Genomic DNA, 19,920 nt, shown 5'->3' with positions numbered 1-19,920 from the left:
GCGTTCCAGAAAGACACACCACAAACCGGACCGAGATGGCGGCCCGCCAGCTTTTAGGACCCGAAAATGATCCACGTGAAATGAAAAAGGAGAAAAATCACCCGCCCTTCATTCCCAGGTGAGCTTACAGATGTTAAGGACATAGTAAAAGTCAGGAAAAGAGCAGTGTAAGCCAGAAATAGAAAAACCAAGACAGGAGGCAACAAATTCAGGAAATTCAGGAAAGATTTAAAACAAAGGAAAAAAACAGTTTTGGAAATAAGGACTAACCTAGAAAGAACACAGTAGATAAAGCCTTATGAGAAATAAAACAGTGTAACAGGACTGTTCTTAAAAGTAGAAAAGAAACAATGACACAGGTAAAAACAACCCTTGCAGAGTAAGGTTGGCAAAGAGGATCCAACATGGGAGCAGCAGGAGCCCCTGCATGGGGGTGCGGGGGGCACGGAGGCCGAACAGGCGAATGCTGACACTGCAGTTCCAGAAAAGACCCTGAAACTGCAGTCGGAACTACGTATCGAGAGCACACCGCGTATTTGAGAATATTTACCCAGAATATTTACACATTCTAGTAAAATCCTGTAAAGAAGAAGGTGGAAAAATCCTTCAGGAATTTCGGTAAAAAGAGCAAGGGATGTAAAGGAATGAAAATTCAATTGTTTTCAGACTTTCCAATGGCAACGCTTTCTGCCAGAAGAAAGTGGAGAAGCGCATGTTAAGATACTCGAGGTGAACGTGAGCCCAGTACCAAACCCCAGCGAACCAGACCTCCCAGCAGGAGAGACGCACGAGGGCATGGGCTGCGGGAAGTCGGGGACTGTTCCCACCAGGGTCTGAGGGTCCCGAGGCCCCGTCTAGAGAACGAGCAACCAGGGAAAATCGTGGAGGAAGGTCAGCTCTAGGACCAAGCCTTAGAGAAGGTTGTGAGGATTGAGGATTGTACTAGGTAGAGGGTCTTAAGGACGGCGTAGGCCGCGGGGAGACGTGGAAACCAGAGCAAGGCTGGGGAGAGCCTGCGAGACAGTGGGTTGTGTCAGGAATCAGCCCTACCGTGGTACTGTTACTCCAAGACGGCGGAGTGTGGGACGAGGGATAGAGCAAATGAGAAATGATGAGATACTGTGGTATGACTATCAGGTCCTTCGAGCCTGAATTCTAAATGTGAAAGAAAAGGGCTAGCAGGCGTAAGACAGAAGACTTGAAGTCAAAATGCTGGATGCCTGGATTCTGGGTTGGAAATATCAGTTTGAACTCATGAAGCACTTTAGAGTTAAAAGAAATATTGGTATTTCCTGGCTCTGTCCACCGAAAAAGTCTTAAAAAAAAAAAAAAAAAAGACTAACCCGGTATAAATGAGCATCCTGGAGTCCGCACCATGGTCTTTTTTTTTTTTTTTTTTTTTTTTTAGGATTGTATTTATTTATTTGTCAGAGAGAGACCGCAATCAGGAGGAGCAGCAGCAGAGGCAGAGGGAGAAGTAAGCCCCTCGCTGAGCAAGGAGCGGAAGGCGGGACTCCATCCCGGGACACTGAGATCATGACCTGAGCCGAAAGCAGACACCTAACAGGCTGAGCCACCCAGGAGTCCCCACACTGTGGTCTTGAAATGCAATTTCTTACAAAAATAAACCAGGGCTTTTTGGAGAAATGGTCGATTCCGGGTCTGCAGCAGGAAATAGACAAGATGAGCCCAGAACACCCAGGCCCCCCAGAGAGCAAGAAAGCGGCCGCAGACCAGGGTCATGTCGAAAGGTCTCCGGGTCCAGCTTGCAGACGTGTCCACTGGCCAGAGATGGCCAAGTTCAGCTGGAAAAAGATAGTACTTGAAATGATGGGGACTTTTAGCTACATCCACATCCATGTGTCCATGGTGAGTAAACAAAGATCCTGACCGGTCACGTGTGTGGGGTGAGAGCAGGTCGGTCCGTTACCCCTACACTGACAATGAAAAAGAAAGTCTCCAGTATTTCCGAAGGGCGCAGGTGGACCATCTTGTCCAGCAGCGGTAACTCGAGATGACACCGGGAGACAAAGGGAAGCCATTTCCGGAGAGGGTGGAGTTTGCTTCCGTTCAGGTAAGGCTTTCACTACGGGGCCCATCCAGCAGCTGAGGGGGGTGTGGAGAGGGGAGGGAGTCACACGGTTTCCTTTCTTGGCCCAGACAGCCCTTAAAGGAGTTCCGCTTATGACACCTCCCTAAGCTGCGCATATTTTACGTGTGTTTCTCTGTAGATGTTTTATCTTATGATACAAAGTGAACAAATGGAAGATTCTTTTTAAGGTGGTAGACGCTGTTCTCCCTGTGGGGGAGGCTCGCTGCTATTGGCGCTCCTGAGAACATGGGAAAACCCGATTACAGGCCAGTGGGAATAATTAGGGGACTCAGACCAAGGACGGCTTCCTGGAGGAGGTGGAGCTTGGAGAGCGGACGGGATTTGGTTTAGATCAGGCCTTCTTGACCTTGACACTGTTGAAATTTGTGGTGGAGAATTCTTTGTTGTCGGTCTGGTCTGTGCCCTGTAGGATTTCAGCAGCAGCCCTGGTCTTTACCCACTAGACACCAGGGGCCCCTCCTCCCCCAGTTGGGACATCAAATGTTTCCAGAAATTACCAAATGTCCCCTGGGGACAAAATTTCCCCAGACGAGAACTACTGGTTTAAAGAACCATCAACAAAGTAGAAATGAATAAAAGCCCAGAACTTCTTGGGAGTCTCTGCCTGCGGGTACTCCTCTCCTTTCTTTGGCTTCTAGGCCCATGAGAGACCAGAGCAGCTGCTGGTCCAGGCCCCACGGGAGTCTGTTTCCTGCCCGAGCTCCTGCAGGCCTGCCCACAGTCAGGGCTGGGGGTCCCGTGACCCAGGCTGTGGCCGGAGTCAGGCAGGGTGGTTGCAGACACCCGCCCACCCCCCACCCCACCCCACCCCACCCCGGTGCTAGAACACGTGCTTCCACCCTCGCCGGCCAAGGAGGAACCTGGAGCTGAGAGGGAAGTGCCAGGCTGCGGCTCAGCAGAGGCCAGCAGGGACGCATCTCTGCCCCCAGCAAGTCCCGTCTATGCGGCCCCGAACTGCAGCCTGGCACCAGAGGGACTCTGCAGGCACCGAGCTCAGGCCCCTCATTTCACTGTGGGGAAACTGAGGCACGCCATGGGGACAGAGCCTCCAGGCCGGCCCTCGGTGTCCTGATTCTCAAGGCATACAAGACTCCTGAATCATGAAGGACCTCAATGTCCTCCAGGCTTCCCCTGGTTGGTAATTTCTGAGCAGCTCCTGCGTGCTTTGCCCTGGGCTCAGACAAGTCTCTACAGCCCTTCACCCGCATTCCAGAAGCCCCCTGATCCCGGCTCCTTGTAGGGGCAGAGGACCAGAGGGGCTCTGTGTCGTGGAGCATGGAGGACCAATGGCAAACCGAGTCGGGGTGTGACGTGTACAGCGAGGGGTCAGCCCGCCGAGGTGGCTGTGGCTATGGTGACAGTCCCTGTCGCCCACTAATCTTGCACGAGTTTCAGAAAGACAAAGAGACCCAGTGTGCACACCAGGGAGGACTGCACTCTCGGGGCCCGCGAGTTCCCAGAACGCCCAGGGACCACCATGCCAGGGGTTGGGAGGCGGCAGGGAAGGGTCACTCCGGGCTCACCGTCCAGCTCTGCTTGGATTTGCCTAAGATTTCATTTGAAGCAAAGAATTCTGCTATTTTAAAATACAAGTTCTCAGGATGTCTGGGTGGCTCAGTCGGTTAAATGTCTAACTCACGATTTTGGCTCAGGTCGTGATCTCAGGGCCGTGGGATCGAGGCCCACGTGGGCGTCCATGCTCAGCGGAGAGTCTGCTTGTCCCTCTCCTTCTGCCTCTCCTGTCTGTCTGAGCTTTCTTGAGAGCTCTCTCTCTCTAAAACAAATAAACAAAATCTTTAAAAAACAAGTTCTCAAACCACAAAGCTGGGTTGTCTATGGTTGGAGACCACCCTGAGGGCTAGAGAAGCCAAGGCAGGCGGGGGTCCTGAGGAGTGAGGACAGCGTGGGGCAGGGAAGGATGGCGGGCGGGGCTGATGTCCCGGTGGCGGCGGGCTCTCCCTGACCTGTGGCTGTGGACCAACCCCAGAATTCGCCCCCGTGCTGCTGGGCTCATGGACTCTGGGGCCACGCTTCTGGACAGGGCTCAGCGAGAGACAGCTTGTCTCTGCTCTTCGACACCAGGGCCTCCGCGGGGACCTCAGCTGGGGTGGCTCCTGGGACGGAGACCATTCAGCAGCTGAGGGCAGCGGCCACCTGCAGACTTCTTCCCTCACATGCCAGGGCGACCGCCACACGGTGCTCTGCTGGGACAGGCCCCTGGAGCCTGCCGTGTGGCCTCACCGTAGAGCCTTGCTTCCTCACCACGTGGCTGTTACTTTGGAAGAGGGGGCATCCCGAGGGGAAACATCTGGAGAGGAGCCGTCTGAGGAAGCCAGACAGAGGCCCGAGGGCCTTGGTGATCCGGCCTCGGGGGCCAGGCAGCGTGACCTCCGCAGCACAGTGTTAGACAGCTCAGCAAACAGCTAGACTCGAGGGGACGGGACACACCGCCCCTCTCTTGGCAGGATGAGTGCCAAAGATTTGCAGTCATTGTTTTAAAAACCACCACAATGACAGTTACTGAGCCCGTCCTTGGTGTTAGGTACCGCCTAAATGCACAACCGGCCAAAACTATGGGAAGGTGTTGGGAGTGAGCATCCCATCCTACAGAAGAGGAAACTGAGGCACAGACAGGGTAAGGAGAGCCTGGTGCAGAGCTGGTAAGTGGCAGAAGCCATGTCCAGACCCACGTCCCTCCCCTGGTTGAGAACCACCTATTTCTGCCAAGTGCACTTAGGATAAACTCAGCCTCCCAGCCCCAACAAGGAAGACCTTGCCTCATCTGGCCCTGCCCTGTTTCTGCCTCCTCTCCTGTCCCATTCTTCCCACTCAGGGAGCTCTCCAGCCACACTGGACATGACACACGGGCCTGTCGGGGGCTCTGCCTCAGCGGTGTCTCCTCCCACGGTCCACTCCCTGGACCGTTGCTAGTCTGCCCCTTTCGTCATTAGGCTCTGTCTCCTGTGGTTCCTTCTCCCCGCATCCTGGCCTCTAATGCAGACTGAAATGATTCCACTGGTATACTGGTTTTATGCTTGGCCTCCACCTGGTGGAGCACAGGGTCTGAGAGAGGAGGCTGTGCCTTTCTTGTGGGTGCTGGCTCCATAAGCCCCTGTCGGGACCTGGCAGAGAGGGGGCTTGGCGGACATAGCCCGGGGGCCGGTGGTGAGTGAGTGAGTGTCCGCCTCCACGCCAGCTTCTCCAGCACTCCGTCGCCCTGAACGGTGCCAGCTCGCCTCCACTCACCTGTGCCCTCGCCTTCAGACAGAGTGGAGGTGTGTTACTATCAGGGCGGACTCAGCAAGCGTGTGCTCAGCTTTGGGGGGGGGGGGGTTTCAAGTCTGTGCCGCCCCCGAGCTCATTCCAAGTGTCTGTTTGCCAGGTGGAGACACCAAGGCCTTGAGCTGCCCAGGGTGGCGTAGCTGGCTGGTGGTGCCAGGATCAACACAATGCCCTCGGGGCTATCCACGTCCACCTCCCCGATGAGAAAAGCAGTCCCTGGATGCGAGGGACTGGCCTGGGGTTCCCTGGCTCCTGAGTGCAAAGCCGGGGCTAGAACCTTGTCCCTTCCAGGGTTCCTGGGCCCTCCGAGGGCTCCCAGACTCCCCTGCGGTACCCTCCAGCCCAGCCCCCGACCCCTGCACTGAGGGCCACCCCTGTGGGATGTGCTGGTGAACAGGACCTGACTGACCTCAAGGAGCCGCCCTCCTCTGAAGAGGGAAGAAAAGCCCCCCACGGGCGTTTCCTGCTTCCAGGAGAGCCCGCCAAGGGCTGCCTCCGTGCCCTTCCGCAGTAGCAGCTGAGCGAGGTGCTCCCGGGGGGACGGGCGGGCCACAGACCTGCAGGTTCTGCACAAAGCAAAAGGAAGCTGACATCACCAGAGGGAGGTAAACAGAAAGACACTTCCTCTTTCGCTTCCAAGGGCTCCTGCCCGATTCAGAAGGTTCTCAAACTACAGAACAATTTCCCTCCCAGCCTGGACGGGGGCTTTGTGACCTGTTCTGGGGCTGCCCCCTTTGTGGCACAGAGAGGGTTAAAAACAGACAAAGCCAGTGGGAGTCCTAGAGCTAGAACAGAATCCCAGAGCAGGGCTGGGGGGTCGGTTTCCATGCCAACAGCTGCCCCACCCCATCCCGTCCCCTTCGAGGGTGGGGAAACTCAGTCCCCAAGGGTTCAAGCCATCTCTGCACAGATGACTTGAACAGACAAGGCCTCAGTCCTGTGGTTTGGGGGCCCAGGAAACTCGCCTCACCCAAGCAGCTTTCTCACCATTGGCTCCAGATGCCTACATGTCCGTCGTCGTGTCATTACTCCCTGGGGTGTCTCGTCTCGGCTGGAGCAGCAGGGAAACCTCGGTTGGGGGGAGCTTCCACTCTGCCACGGCAAGTCCTCTTCTCTCTCTGGTCTCAGTCTCCTTCCCGGCGGAAGGGGCTCCGGCAGCTGCCTCACAGAGCCACTGGGAAGACTACTGAGGCACAGTATGGCCGGAGTGGGTGCTTCAGGCTGCTTTCTGTACAGTGGAGATCAGGACTATACCTTCTGTGGCCATTAAGACTAGGCAACACATGACAGAAAACCTCTAAAAGTGGTAGTATGCAAGATGAAAGTTTGTTTTTTCTCATGTCACAAAAATCTGGGACTACACAGTCATCAGAGACCCAGGTGCCTCCCATCTTTCTACACTGCCATCTTATCCCCTTGTGGTACAAAATGGCTGCTAGAGATCCAGCCATCACATTCTAGCTCTGGGGAGCAGGAAGGAGGAATGAGGAAGAGGGTCATCATGCATTTGAACTTTCCTAGAAACCTCACATAATGGCTCCTCACTCATTCCTATTTTCAAGAAAGGAGGGAAACATCATTTTTTCAGCTGGGCACATTGCCATCACCAGCAGTACAAAGGTTCTGTTAGTAAGGAAGAAGAGGATAATGGATACTGGGAGACCAGTAGTCTCCTACATGCGCTCCTCAGCCTTATGGTTGACAAAGTGCTCTATTAACTGGAACCATTAATCAAATATAAGGAAATCAATATCAGAAAAAATAAAATTAGGGACACCTGGGTGGTTCAGTCAGTGAAGCCTCAGGTCATGATCTCGGGGTCCTGGGATCAGGCCCCGCATCAGGCTCCCTGCTCAGTGGGGAGCCTGCCTCCCTCTCCCTCTGCCGCTCTGCCTGCGTGTGCCATCACTCTCACACTATCTCAAATAAACACATAATTTTTAAAAAGAAGGTAAAAATGAAATTAAAATAGATTTTTTTTAAATGACCCTCTTTTCACAAAGACAGTACCAAAAACCAAGAAGGAAGCCCCTGTCCAGGCCAGACCAGACCCCGAGCCAAAGCGAACACCCAGAAGTGCACGAGGCGGCATGAGGTTGGCGGGGACACAAGGTAAGTGTCCCGTCCCTGCCTTCGGCAGCCCAGATGCCTTGGGGAGGAGCCCCCCAGGATGGCGAGCTTGAGCCTGATGCCCTCATCAGGCCCCCCGTGAAGAAGAGAGAGGAGCACCGAGTGTCCTTTCTGAGTGCCCAGGCTGGGAGGGTGCTCTGTGGCCTCCTGCGGCCAAGGCCAGCGCCTGCGCTCAGCTGGCTCCAGCCTGTGACACTTTGATGTTCCCCAAACTGGAGTCCCCGGAGCCACGTCCAGCTGGCGCTTCCTAACAGGTATTTTTCATCACGGAGAAAGGAAAGCCCTCGTGGAAGAGCTGCAGGTGGCCTCGAGGGCAGCCACGCCACGCCTGCTCCCGGGGCTCATCGGTTCCGTGGCCGGGACCCTCGTGCCCGCCCATGACTCCTCCACAGTTATGGTCCCAGGAACTCCGGGACCTGCGTGTCCCCAGACCAGTCCGGTCAGTGCCGCCGGGCAGATGCTTGCGGGAGGCCAGCGCCCGCGGCTGGAGGTTCCTCCGGGAATGAAAACCGCCCCTGAGGGTGTATCGTGGTACCTGCTCAGGGCTGCTGGGGACCCCGCCGTGAGCAAGGATCCCAATTCCTGTTCTCTGAGCTTCAGGACAGGAGCCAGGGCACAGGGTACGAGCCGGGGAGGAAAACGATGATGGGGACGCGGGTTTCGGAGTGTGTGTCGCCGAAGACGTTGACGTTTTGGATCAGGTGGCCCTGAAGACCTCGGTGAGCAGGTGACATCAGAGTAAAGACAGAGGAAGAGGGGAGGGAGGGGTGCAGGTTCTGGGCAGAGGAACAGCAGGAGCAAAACCCCAGGTTGGAACAGGCCTGGTGGGCCAGAAGAAGAGCCGGAGGCCAAGGTGGCCGGGGCAGGAGAGAGCAGGGCAGGGTACCAGGGAGAAGGTCGGAGAGGATGTGGGACTGGACAGGAGCTGGGGCAATTCTGGGCCAGAGGGCTACTGGGAGCTGCTGTCCTGAGAGGGGAGGTGGGGTAAGGCCAGGGTCCAGAGAGGCGTTTTTCTGTCAGGAGAGGGGCAGGGCAAGGCAGGAACGACCTGGGCTCTGTCCTCAATGTGCAAACCAGCTTTAAAGAGAAGCGAGAAGCCTCATGTTCATTCATTCATGTGAGACTACCACCCAGGCCTCAGACCTGGGGCCCACGTGGACGGGGTCAGGGAGGGCATGTAGAATGGGGTGGGGGGCAGCCAGCTCTGAGCTCACTGGGAGTTTTCAGGGACCTGGCCAATAATAAGGGCCCATTGCAAGTCCCCGGCCTGTGCGCCTGATGGTCCTGGCTCTGAGCCAGGAAGGGGTCTTCACTCGGAGCTTTTGGATGTAGGAGTCCCTGGGGAGGGGGTCTCAGGGCAGGAACAGTCATGGGGAGTACCTGCTGGGTCATCCAGGGCTGCGCCAGAGGGGAGGCTCGCTCTGTGGGGAGGTGGGAAGGGAAAATGGCATGGAAGTTTCTGGAAGGGCCTAGAGAATTAGATGCCGCCGCGCCTCCTTTAGTCGGGTGGGAGTTGGGTGTGGGGGGGCCCAGAATGCCAAGCAGCGGGCTGTAGCACCAGGGAACCACGGAGCACCCTGAGCAGGGAGGTATAGGACATTCCGATCACGGGCAGAGCAGCTGAGGGCCTTGCTGGACACAAGGTGCCACCCCAGCCTTCTGCTCAGCTCGGTCCACACCATGGGCCACATCCCACAGCAGAAGGCAGCAGTGAAGACCGGACCCCTGCCAACAAGTGGCCTCTAGCCAGGCAAGTGCTCCCAGAGAGCCAGGCAGGCTCCCTGGGGCTATGGCGTCCGCTCAGGAGGGCAGCCAAGGTCAGACCAAGGCCCCAGCTGGGTGCAAAGGGGGCTCCACCAGGCCAGGCTGGGGACCTGAGTGCCAGGCTGGGCATGGAGGGCAGCCCTGGCTAGGAGGCAGGTGGGGGATTGACCAGAAGGCCAGGATGGCAAAGACGCCCCGAGTAAGGTGCTGGTGAGAGATGGGATCAGGTTTGGCAGCAAAGCATCAAGGCTCTGCTCCGCTGTACCCCGAGGGCTCGCTGGGCCTCTGCGATGGATGGACACGTGGGCTCGGCTTCCAGCCCCAGCCCCACCTTGGGACGCCCCCACACCTGACTTGTATGAAGTAGGTCTAAGGGGAGTCCTGGCCCAGAGCATGGGGTGCGGTGTGGGTCTGTGGGAGAGGCATGACCAGGGACCCTTGGCTCCAGGAATCACCAGCTGTAAGACACGAAGCCGCTCTAGGAGCATTCGCTGGTGTGAAACGGGATGCCCGTTCCCATCTCACGAAATGTGGCGAAGGTCCGGTATAGGGCATGTAGGCAACGGCGCGACTCAACAGATGGCCCTATCGCCAACCTGGAGGTCTCTCTTCAAGAGCTCCGCCAAGGTCGCAAGTTGTGAGGGCGCTGAGACCGTCCGGCACGTGCTGTTCAGGTGTTGCTCCGGCTCGGTGTTCCCCGCAGACCCATCGATGGAGCATTTGTCAAATACACCAATGCAGTTGGGCCAGGAGGCGGAGCCAGAGCTGCGGCGGTGAGAGTGGGTGCTTAGCCTTCCTGCCACGATGGCAAAACTCCGGGTGAGGACAAACCGCTTCCGGGAAGACTGGACCCCGGCACCGGCTGTCGCCCCAGTGCCGTCGGTGCAGGGACGTGGCGAGGCGGCCTCCTGACGCCCGGGGGCTGAGAAGCCTGATGCAGAAATCAGGGCATGAGGTGAGCTCGGTCTGTTGGAGGAGAAATCATTTTACATAAACGCACTTTTGGCTAAAGAAAGATTTCGCAGTAAGGGAAAGAGCAGAGTTCGGGGTTGACTTGGCGCTCTCACACGATTCTTTAGAACGGGTTTAATTAGAACAGGTTCCAAATGGCTGTAGGAAAACCCCACAGTCCATACTAACCCAGAGACCCCTTGCTAAATCCAGGCTGTGTCTGGGGCAGGGGGCCGCGGTGCTGGGGACAATCGCCCCATTTGACTTGGATTCCCACCGTGGTATGAGCCGGTCACTCAGTCGCTGAGGCGGGGGGCGATGCGGCTGGTCCACGCCCGGCTGGCTCCAGGCTCCGGGCTGCTCTGTGCTGGGTACGGGGTGAACGGTGTCTCTGAGAAGGACGGACTGACACCAGGCTTAGCAATCCCCCCACTGCTCCCCCAGCACACGCAGCAGTCCAGCGTCCCCAGACCTCAGCTTGAGGCCTGCCGCCCCCCCCCCCCCGGCCATCTTGGACAGTGGTCTGGAGCAGGGGGACCTGACAGTCTGGGAAGGTCTGGGGCTGCGGGGACCTGCTGACTTGTCTCCGCACCCCTGACACACGGCAGATGCTCAGTGATCGCTGCTGTGCGTGCATCGGGGAACTTGTCTCCTGGATCCGTTTTCGGAGACTCATTAAATGCCGGTCAACGCCATGCCTGACAAACACAAGGGCAGGCCTGCCCTAATCCAGGACGATCTTGTCCTAAAGTAGCTTCACATCTGCAAAGATGTTTCCAAGTAAGGTCACGTTCCAAGGCACAGGGGACATGAGTTTGGAGGGACGCTTTCCCCTCCAGCTAAGAGTCTGAGGGATCTCCCCCCTTCCCCATATGATCTCACAGCTGTCCGCTCATATGTTCCCATGGGGGGGCTGCTTCTCAGGGGTGCAGGGCTGATGCACAGAGCTGTGCGGCGAGAGGCTGGGGCTCGGCCTGGGGCAGGGTGGGTGGGGGGTGTCCCGAGTGGCTCCCACAAGCCCGAGACTGGGTACCAAGGCACAGGTCAGAACTGGGAATGGCCAGGCCGGGGGTGGGGGTGGGGATGCGGCCAGAGTGGAGCAGAGGATGGGGGGGGACAGGGCGGGACAGGGGGAGGGAAGGCCGTGGGCAAGTTCTGGAGGGGGTGGCTAGGTGCGAGGATGCCCCTGGGTTCCTGGGCTCCCTCTCCTGGGTTTCTCCTGGAGCAAGCAGACACTCCCGTGCCCGTCCAGCAGGGGAGGAAGACCCCAGCCTGGGTAAGTGGAAGGTGAGGAGCTGTCTCCCTTCTCCAAGATCTGACCCCCAGCGGGAGCCGGAACGAGCTCTTAAACCCATGCACAGGGTGAGGGCTGTTTTCAGGTAATGAGAACATCTGAGACCCAAAGCCTGTGGTGCTTTTAACGAAATGCACCCTGACTGACTGTGCTGGCCCGGCCCTTCCAGACCATTTGCTGTCAGGGCCCTCGGTCCTCCCAGGAGGGGGTGGAGTGCACTCAGGGCCTGCCGCCTCCTCCCTCAGCAGGAGTGTTCCTAGATGCATGGAGGGAAGTGGGAGTGGCTCCTTCCTTCCTTGAAGCCCTTGGAAGGGCTTCAGGGCTTGATGAGGACTAAGGACATCTCAGTGGGTCAGGGGTGAATGGGGGAGGGGGGACCCAGGTCCCCCAGGGATCCACTGAGTCCCCTGTCCACCAGATAGCTCTCCGTCTCCCTCTTCTCCAGGTGTGCACACGCACGCACATGCACACGCACGTGCAGAGGCAAACACACAGGTGTGAGTACACACCTGGAAATGCCGCCGCCAGCTGGGGAAGGAGGGATGGAGCTCGGGAGCAGGGGGTCCTCCAGGCCTCTGCCCCACCTTGACCATGAGGTCAGCCTGGCTTTGGCTTTAGAGACGAAGGCCGGGGTGGGACAGGAGAGCCCCCTGCCGCTCTGACCTGAGCCGGTCCAAGAAACACACCTGCTGGCTGGGGACCTGGCAAGCCCAGGACTTCTGAGCCTTCTCTGTGGGCGGGAATAGGACCACCCTCCTGGGCCGGGACAGAGAGTGCCCTGCTACGACTGAGCTCCACAGGGAGGTGGAGCCCTGGGAGGAGAAATCCTGTCTCTTTGGGGAAAGTCGTATTTCCAGTCTGGCAGCAGAGGCCCCCCTCTGTGTCCCTGAGGCCCTGCTCTGTCCTTTCTGAGCTTGTTCAGGACCCAGCTGGAAGCCCTGCCCTGGGTGGTGAAGAGACAGGGAGGCCACCAGCCCTCCCCAGTGTCCATGCCAACACGCACCGTGTGTCGGGGGAGACAGGCACCACCTGCACTTACAAAACACTGTGAGGTGACGGCTTTGAACCCTCACCGTCCTGGGAGCTACAGACTGGACTGACTTTGGCCCGGTGGTCTGAAAAGCCCTTCTAGTATACCGTTCCCATGAGGGAGCTGTTGTTAACTGCCCAGCAGACGTCAGGATCCCTGCAGAGGGGCTGAAGGGCTCACTCGGGGGTGAGCCTGTCTCACCCGGGAAGGCTCTGGCCACACACAGAGCAAGGTCAGCCTCGGGCAGGGGCCTGGGCTTTGGAGGCAGACTGGCCCAGGTTTGCCTCCTCGCGCTGACTACTGGACGCTTTTGGGTCCGTGGCTGACCTGCCTGAGCCTCGGGTCCTGATCTACGAAGTGAGGGGGCACGTCGTCATGGTGTTGCAGGCAACGGAGAAGAGAATGCACGTGTCTACATAAGGCAGCGCGCACCGGCTGGGCGGGCAGACTTTGCCAGCATCACCACAGCCTGCCCCTCACCTCTGTCGGCCCTGGCCAGGCTGGGTAGTGTCGCAGGGGGTCCCCCGGAGGGGAGAGTCCAGGAGCAGGGACATCTGTCTTGGACTGAGGGTCCAACTGTGCCTTCATGCCAGCCTCATGGGGTCCGTCTGGCTCTCCCCTTCGCAGCTGGCAAAGGGTGCAGGGCGGGCTCGGAGGGGTCTTGTCGCTGCCAGCGCTCGTGCCCTTTGCCCCGGACGGGATGTAGGGCAGCACATTGTCTTCTGAAGAGTGCCGCTGGAGAGGGGCTGGGCTGGCCCGAGGCTCCGGAGCCGGGAGCAGGTGAGGGGGAAGGCTGGCTAGGAGGTTAGAAGCCCAGGGGCAGCACAGAGGTCACGGGCCTCATGGTCAGAGGAACACGATGGGGGCTTGAGAGCTGCATTGGGGTGTGGAGGGTCGCCCTAACTGGGAAGCAGGGAGGCAGGTACAGGGGGGTGGGGGACTTCCTGAAGGGAGGTGGTATCTGATCCAAGGAAAGGTAAACCAGAGTTACCGGGGAGGGAAGGGGAAAGAGCCTTCTAGGGCAGCAGGAACCACAGGTGCAGAGGAAAATAACCTTGAGTCACCTTGGCCTCTCTCAAGTGCAGGTTAGCGCCTTTCTTCCTCTTTTCCACCCATTCACTGTCAGCTGCCTCTTTTTACTAGTCTTGATTCCCGGTCTGGATGGGTTAAGATAGTTTTCACATCTGTCCCCTCCTCCCGCCTGAGCACCGGCAGCGGCTGACCACAGTGGCAGCTGACGACCCGTCGGGCACCGCTGGCTTCCCTGTTTCCTGTGGAAGTCACCTTTTGTCCCCATCCTTGCAGCCTGCCCGCAGTCTCGGGACATCGGGGACAGGTGCGTGGGGTCTGAAGTGGGGGAAGTACTGTCCACGCAATCGCATTGTTGGAAACACAATGGTGCTCCAGAAATAGACGGGACCATTCATTGGCTTTCCCTTTTTTCAGATTTACGAAGTGTTTCGTATTTACGAAGAACATGTCTGACTGTGGTAACACGGGCCCTCCTGCCCCACCTGCCGAACACTCACACGGCCTCCGCTCCCATCCCGAACTCAGCGTGGGCACCCGTTGTCCTGCCTTACACTCTTCTGACCCTGGTGTGTCTGTCCACGCTTGGACTTTGCTACCTGATGCCATAGCGCGTGTTTTCCTGTGACTTTATCCTTCTAACTCAGTACTGGGTCGGCGAGTCCCTGCTGAATGGCCAGCACCCTGCGGGGCAGCTGGACCCTCACCACGGACGGGGGGACTTTATCCTCTTACTCATCAAACATCTCGGGATGTTTGGATGTTTGGGAGCTGGGCCCGGGAGGCGATGTATGCAGGGTGCGAAGGGCCGGCCTGGGGTCCCCAGCCTGTGGGCGCTGGGCCGGGTCCATGTCGGGGCAGAGCCGATTTCTACCCCAGGACGCCCCAGAACTGCCAGGCCCGATGGTGGCCGGCTCACGGGAGACGTGTGATGGACGTTTCTCGTGCAGAACGGGAGTCACTCCTCAGGGAGGGGAGCACTGTTGCTTCCATTTTGCCACCAACAACGCAGAGCATTGACCCGAGGTGACGCGGGCCTGAGAAGCCTGGCGGGACCTGGACACCGCCTAGGATCCCTGCAGGACCACGGGGCCAGCCTGACACATGGCCCAGCGCCGCTCGGGGCAGGGCCTGGTGGAGGGCTTGTTGGATCTGGTGGCTGCAGTGATGGGCCGCCCTTTGCACCCCTGCGAGCCCCAGGAGGCGCTAAGCTCCGAGATTATTCAGCCTCCGAGGGAGCCTCGCAGTTAGCACTTCCCAACACATGGCTTCCTTCTCTTCATGAACATTTGGAAGAGAAAACTACCATCGCCAGTGGGGCTCTTCAGCTGCTTAGGGCAGGAGGTCAGAGGTGTCTGGCAAGGTGGTGGCCGCCATGCCGTGGACCCTGATCCGGGCCAGGGCAGAGCAGTGGGCAGGACAGACTTCCCTCACCAGCTCCTCGGCTGCAGGACCCAAGTACTCGCTTGTGGGCTCTGCACACACCGCGCCGTCCCCTCTGCCTCGCCTGCCGGGCGCTCCTCTTCTCCCTGGGAAATGCCTTTTCAGCTTCGTGGCTGGTCTCAGGGGCTTCTCCTCCTGCCTGAGCCCCCCGGAACATGGCTCTGATTCCTCAGTGCCTCTGCCTCCCTTCTCCCGTGGGTGCGCCCCTGCCGGCCCAGGAGCTCCTGGGGGGAGGGCTTGTGTTTTATTCTTTGTGCACCCAGCTGCTATCATAGGACCAGACCTATAGTAGGTGCTCAATAAACACCCCAACAGAAATGAGGACACTGAGGCTTGGGGGTGAGGCGCCTTCCTAGCTAGTGCCTTCAGACGGCCTGGGTCCGGAAGTGATCGCATCTCAGCGCTTCACGGTGAACCTTTTCTCCCAACATGCTGGTCCGCTCATTTCCTGGAGAAAACTGTTTATTCAGACTCGTGTTTTTCTTTGGGGATATGCAAACTTTACCCAGAAAAGCCAAAGCCTGGCTTATATTTTCACATGGAAAACCAGCAAGGCCTTGGCTCTGGATTTTTGTGAGGAATAAATAATTTAATGGTTTAAAAACCAGTTGTAGGGGGCGCCTGGGTGGCTCAGTGGGTTAAGCCTCTGCCTTCCGCTCAGGTCATAATCCCAGGGTCCCACATCCGGCTCTCTGCTCAGTGGGGAGCCTGCTTCCCCCTCTTCCCCCCGCCCCTGCCTGCCTCTCTGCCTACTTGTGATCTCTGTCTGTCAAATAAATAAATAAAATATTAAAAAAAAAACAAACAAACAACCAGTTGTAGTGCAGCTCCGTGTTGCTGGGGAAGGAGAGAGGTGCCCCAGATCTTTCCAGAACGCTTGGTCTCCTGGGCTCGACATACACCGAGCGAGGGAAGGGGGAGGAAAATGCCCTGGAACCCTGCAGGATGAATTTATTCAAAAAGAAATAACAGAAAATGCTCAACAGGCAAATGTCTGGTGAAGGTGCCAAAGGGCAAGGCGGCAGTTTCTTCGGAAGCCGCAGGGTGGGAGGCAGGATGAGGTGAGAGCAGGCCGGAAAGCCTCAGGGAAGGGCTGACCCAGGCTGCCAGCGGTGGAAAGAGGACACACCCCTGGGGTATTTGGACCCTGGAGAAAGGACAAGCGGAGTAGCTGAGCCGAAAAGCATAGGGAAGAGAGAAGATCTGTTTTTCCGCTGGAAGCCTTCGCATATCTGAGAGAAAATAAATTCGTTGTACATTGCAAAGGAACACATGGCGGGCTACAAAGCCGTTGCTCAGTGTCCGCTCACCAGCGCGGCTGAAATCCCAGCCTGTGTGTGCGGGAGCCTGTGTACACGGACGGACGTACAACAAACACTGAACGAACAGTCCCCCACCCGTGGCGAGGAGCCCCTGGATGCCGCAGAGCGCGCGTTCAGCGGCGAGGGTTTGGGCTCGGCCACATGTGCACGTGTCCGCGTGCTGTGCTCTGGGTCATACGTGTCTACTTATCCTGAAGCCAGAGGACGGGCCCTGAGGATAATTCCCGTAAACCGTGAGGACAGAAGGCCACGCCAATTGCACCTGACCATCGCCATGGTCTGTGCAACGCTGGCCCTCGGAGCAGCCCTGAGAAGTAGGTAGTAGGTAGGCCCAGAGAGATTAAGTCGCTGGCCCAAGGTCAAATACTTAGCAAATATCGGAATCAAGATTTGCAGCAGGTGATTGAGAATGAGGAGGCTGGAAAGGTGAGTTGAGGGTTGTAGGGTTCAGAGGGAGGCAGCCCCTCCCACTGGGGGAGGAGTTGGGAGAATGCAGGTGCCGCCAGTACCGGGGAGGTGTGTGCCGGGCAGCCTGCAGGGAGGAGGAAAGCACCATGCATTTGGGTGGAGAGAGGGTCCCTGAGCAAGTCTGGGTGGTGCAGGAGAGGCACAGGGAGGGGTGGGGCTGGAGACACTGGGGCCACACCCCAGGTCGGACTTGTAAAGATTCAAATGTCCCGATCTCCCCGCTCTCTGCAGGAGGCTCTTCCACAGCCCCTACGATGTTCAATTTTTCCAGCAGCGGGTGAGGTGGGCGTCATCCCTGTCTTACAGATAAGGGAATAAGCAAATGTTTCTCCCATTCGGTGGGTGGCCTTTTCACGCCCTTGATAGTGTCCTTTGATGCCCAAAAAGCTTTAAATTTTGATGAAGTCAATTTATCTATTTTCTCTTTCATTGCCTGTGTTTTTGGCATCATATGCAAGAAATCATTGCCAAATCCAACGTCCTGAAGCTTTCTCTCTACTCCCTATATTTAAAAGAATTTTCACACCTAAACCACTGCTAAAATGCACAAGGCGAATTTGCTATACACCACGATTTGAGACTGTATCCTCTAACCCCCTTAGAGGGGCCCGTGGGCGGTACAGTGGGTGGAGCGTCAGACTCTTGGTTTTGGCGCAGGTGATGGTCTTGGGGTTGTGGGATCCAGCCCTGCGGGGAGCCTGCTGGAGATCTCTCCTTCGCCCTTTGCCCCTCCCCCACACCAAGCAGGCGAGCCTGCGTTCTCTAGGTGATATATAAATCTTTAAAAAAATAAACTCCATTAAAAAATAATTTATTGAGGTGAAATTCCAGAGCATAAAATTACCCTTTTCAGAGTGGGCAGTTTTGTGTGGTTCAGCGTACTCACAATGGTGTGCCCATCCCCCTATTTTTGCCTCCGTCCTTTACGGTTTACAAACAATTTTCATATCTATTTTCTCCTTTGCTCTTCACAGTAATCCTGAGAGTGAGACAGAGCAGCAAGGCTGCTCTGCAGGAATGGGGGGAGGGGATGCCCGCAGCCAGAGCCCCTGTGCAGCGAGCACAGTGACAGCGAGCTCTCGGGCTGGCTGGCGCCTGCTGCCCCTTCCCTGACTCCCGTGTAGGGCCCAGCTATGTCCTGCGCTGGTGGTCTTGTTAGCCAGGCTCCACGTGTGCCCCCTTCTCCCTCGCCTGCATCATCTGCCTTTCCTGGCTCTTGGGGACCCTTAAGAGGCTTTTCCACCTATGCCTTTGATGGCTGGTTATCTGCACTTCTGTGTCCCATCAGCGCTTTCTCCAGGACTCAGGGAAAAGCACAGTGAGGAAGGAGCCCGTGGAGGACCTCAGGCTTTCTCGGGCGGTAAGGAGTGGGGCCCAGAGAAGCAGAACCTCACGGCCCCGTGCACGGCCGCAGCCAGGCCCGGGCCCATTCCTACCCGGAGTTCCTTTCCTCAAACCCACTCTTGCACATCTTGGAGGAAAGGACGCTGCTCTAGCCCGAGCCTCACTGGGCCTTCTTGACAGCTGCCAAGTGTTTACCTCCCGGAATCCTGACCACACCCAGCGTATTTAAACAAACAGGAAGGTTTGAGGAGCTTGGCTGTCCCACAGCTCGCACAGAGCCAGGCTCCAGCCCACATGCCTGGAGCCCAGGGCTTTGCTGCCTCCCTGGGGGGGCTCATGCCTCCAAGCCACATCAGTGAGCCTCTCCGAGCACTGGGGAATCACAGGTAACTCCACTCTGCCCTGTGCGGAGTCCACCAAGAGTGAAAACACGATGGAGAGAGCCAGACAAGGACGAGCAAGACCTGTCCTTTTGAAATCAGTGACTGTAACTACTTGTCTCACTGGAGACCAGTGAGATCCGGGGGCGCCCGATGGCCTTCAGACCTAAATGAGAACCAGCAGTGACCCACAGCCAATAGGTGACTTAGTGAGTGAAACTTGGATCCTGGAAGTCAGGCTGCAGGCGGTAGGGGCCTCAGCAGGCCGGGAGGGATGGAGGAATCCCTGTGTCCCCAGATCCAGGCCCACCCCGTCCCCCTGTGATTCTGACATTGCCTTGTTCCGTTTCTTCTCAGGCTGATGACAGATGTTTGACACCATTATTAAGCATTTGAGGTTTAAAAAAAAAAAAAAAAGAATCATAGATTATTTGAACTAGAAACATTCCTTTGGAATCATTTCCCGCTGAGGTCCCCCCAAGATTTGATTTTATTTATGTATTTATGTATTTATTTATCTGAGAGCTAGAGTGACAGGGGAAGCAGGGGAACAGCAAAGGGAGAAGCAGGCTCCCGGCTGAGCAGGGCTCTGTATGCGGGGCTCAGTCCCAGGCAGAGCTGGGACCGGGACTGGGCACGAAAGCCAGCCCCCTGAGCCCGGTCTGCGGCTGGGGGAGGCCCACGGTCCCCCGGGATCGCGCCGGTGCGGAGCTGGCCAGGTGCGGGCCCTGTCTCCTCTCCGCGCTCCCAGGCTCCATCCATTCCAGCGGTGCTCACCCCGGGTTCCCTGCTGAGCATCCCTCCAGCTCTCTGCGGACAGGGCCAGCGAGGTCAACCTGGCTGTTACGAACCGGGAACGGATGGTTCTACCCCTTCCCCGCCAGCCCCTTCGGCCGTCCGCGCCCGGCCCACCCCGCGGTCCAGGCTCCTGGGTCTCTTCACGCCCTGGAGGGCTGGCCCCGGGGCCCGCCACGGCAGGTGACTTTCACGCCCTCGGCCCCTGGGTCTGGGCGCCCTCGCCCGCCACCTGTGGGCACCACCCAGTCCTTCCCCAGCTCGCCGGGAAGGGGGCGGTGGGCGGGGCGGGACCTAGGGGGTGCTGCGCGCGCACTTAGCGCGCACGCGCCGGGACCCGCGGACCGATTCGGAAATGACGACCTGGCGTCTGGCCCCGCGGCCGCCCCGGCCAGACCCCGCCCCCGAGAGACCCCGCGCCTCCAGGCACAGTTCAGGCGCGGCCGGCCCCGCCCCCAGGGGAGGTCCGGTCCCGGAGCCAGCTCAGGCTCCGCTGGCCCCGCCCCCAGGAAGGCCCCGCCCCAGGAAGGCCCCGCCCCGCGGAGGCCCCGCCCCGCGGACGGCTCCTGCGCGGA

At 58.0% G+C, this 19,920-nt stretch overlaps 2 long non-coding RNA genes across 2 annotated transcripts; both read left to right on the top strand.

Annotated features, from left to right (window-relative positions):
- Positions 1–1,550: 1,550 nt before the first annotated feature.
- Positions 1,551–5,709, top strand: LOC125098988 (uncharacterized). Its single transcript, XR_007126995.1, has 3 exons — positions 1,551–2,074; positions 4,656–5,388; positions 5,496–5,709. It is a non-coding gene; the product is annotated as an uncharacterized LOC125098988 (long non-coding RNA).
- A 32-nt stretch (positions 5,710–5,741) lies between these two features.
- LOC125098987 (uncharacterized) lies at positions 5,742–15,616 on the top strand. Its single transcript, XR_007126994.1, has 4 exons — positions 5,742–6,591; positions 7,399–8,244; positions 9,892–13,900; positions 14,011–15,616. It is a non-coding gene; the product is annotated as an uncharacterized LOC125098987 (long non-coding RNA).
- The last annotated feature ends 4,304 nt before the right edge of the window (positions 15,617–19,920 follow it).

This window comes from Lutra lutra, chromosome 4, assembly GCF_902655055.1.
Source record: "Lutra lutra chromosome 4, mLutLut1.2, whole genome shotgun sequence".
Lineage (NCBI taxonomy): Eukaryota > Metazoa > Chordata > Mammalia > Carnivora > Mustelidae > Lutra > Lutra lutra.
This window is presented reverse-complemented; position numbering and strand designations above follow the sequence as displayed.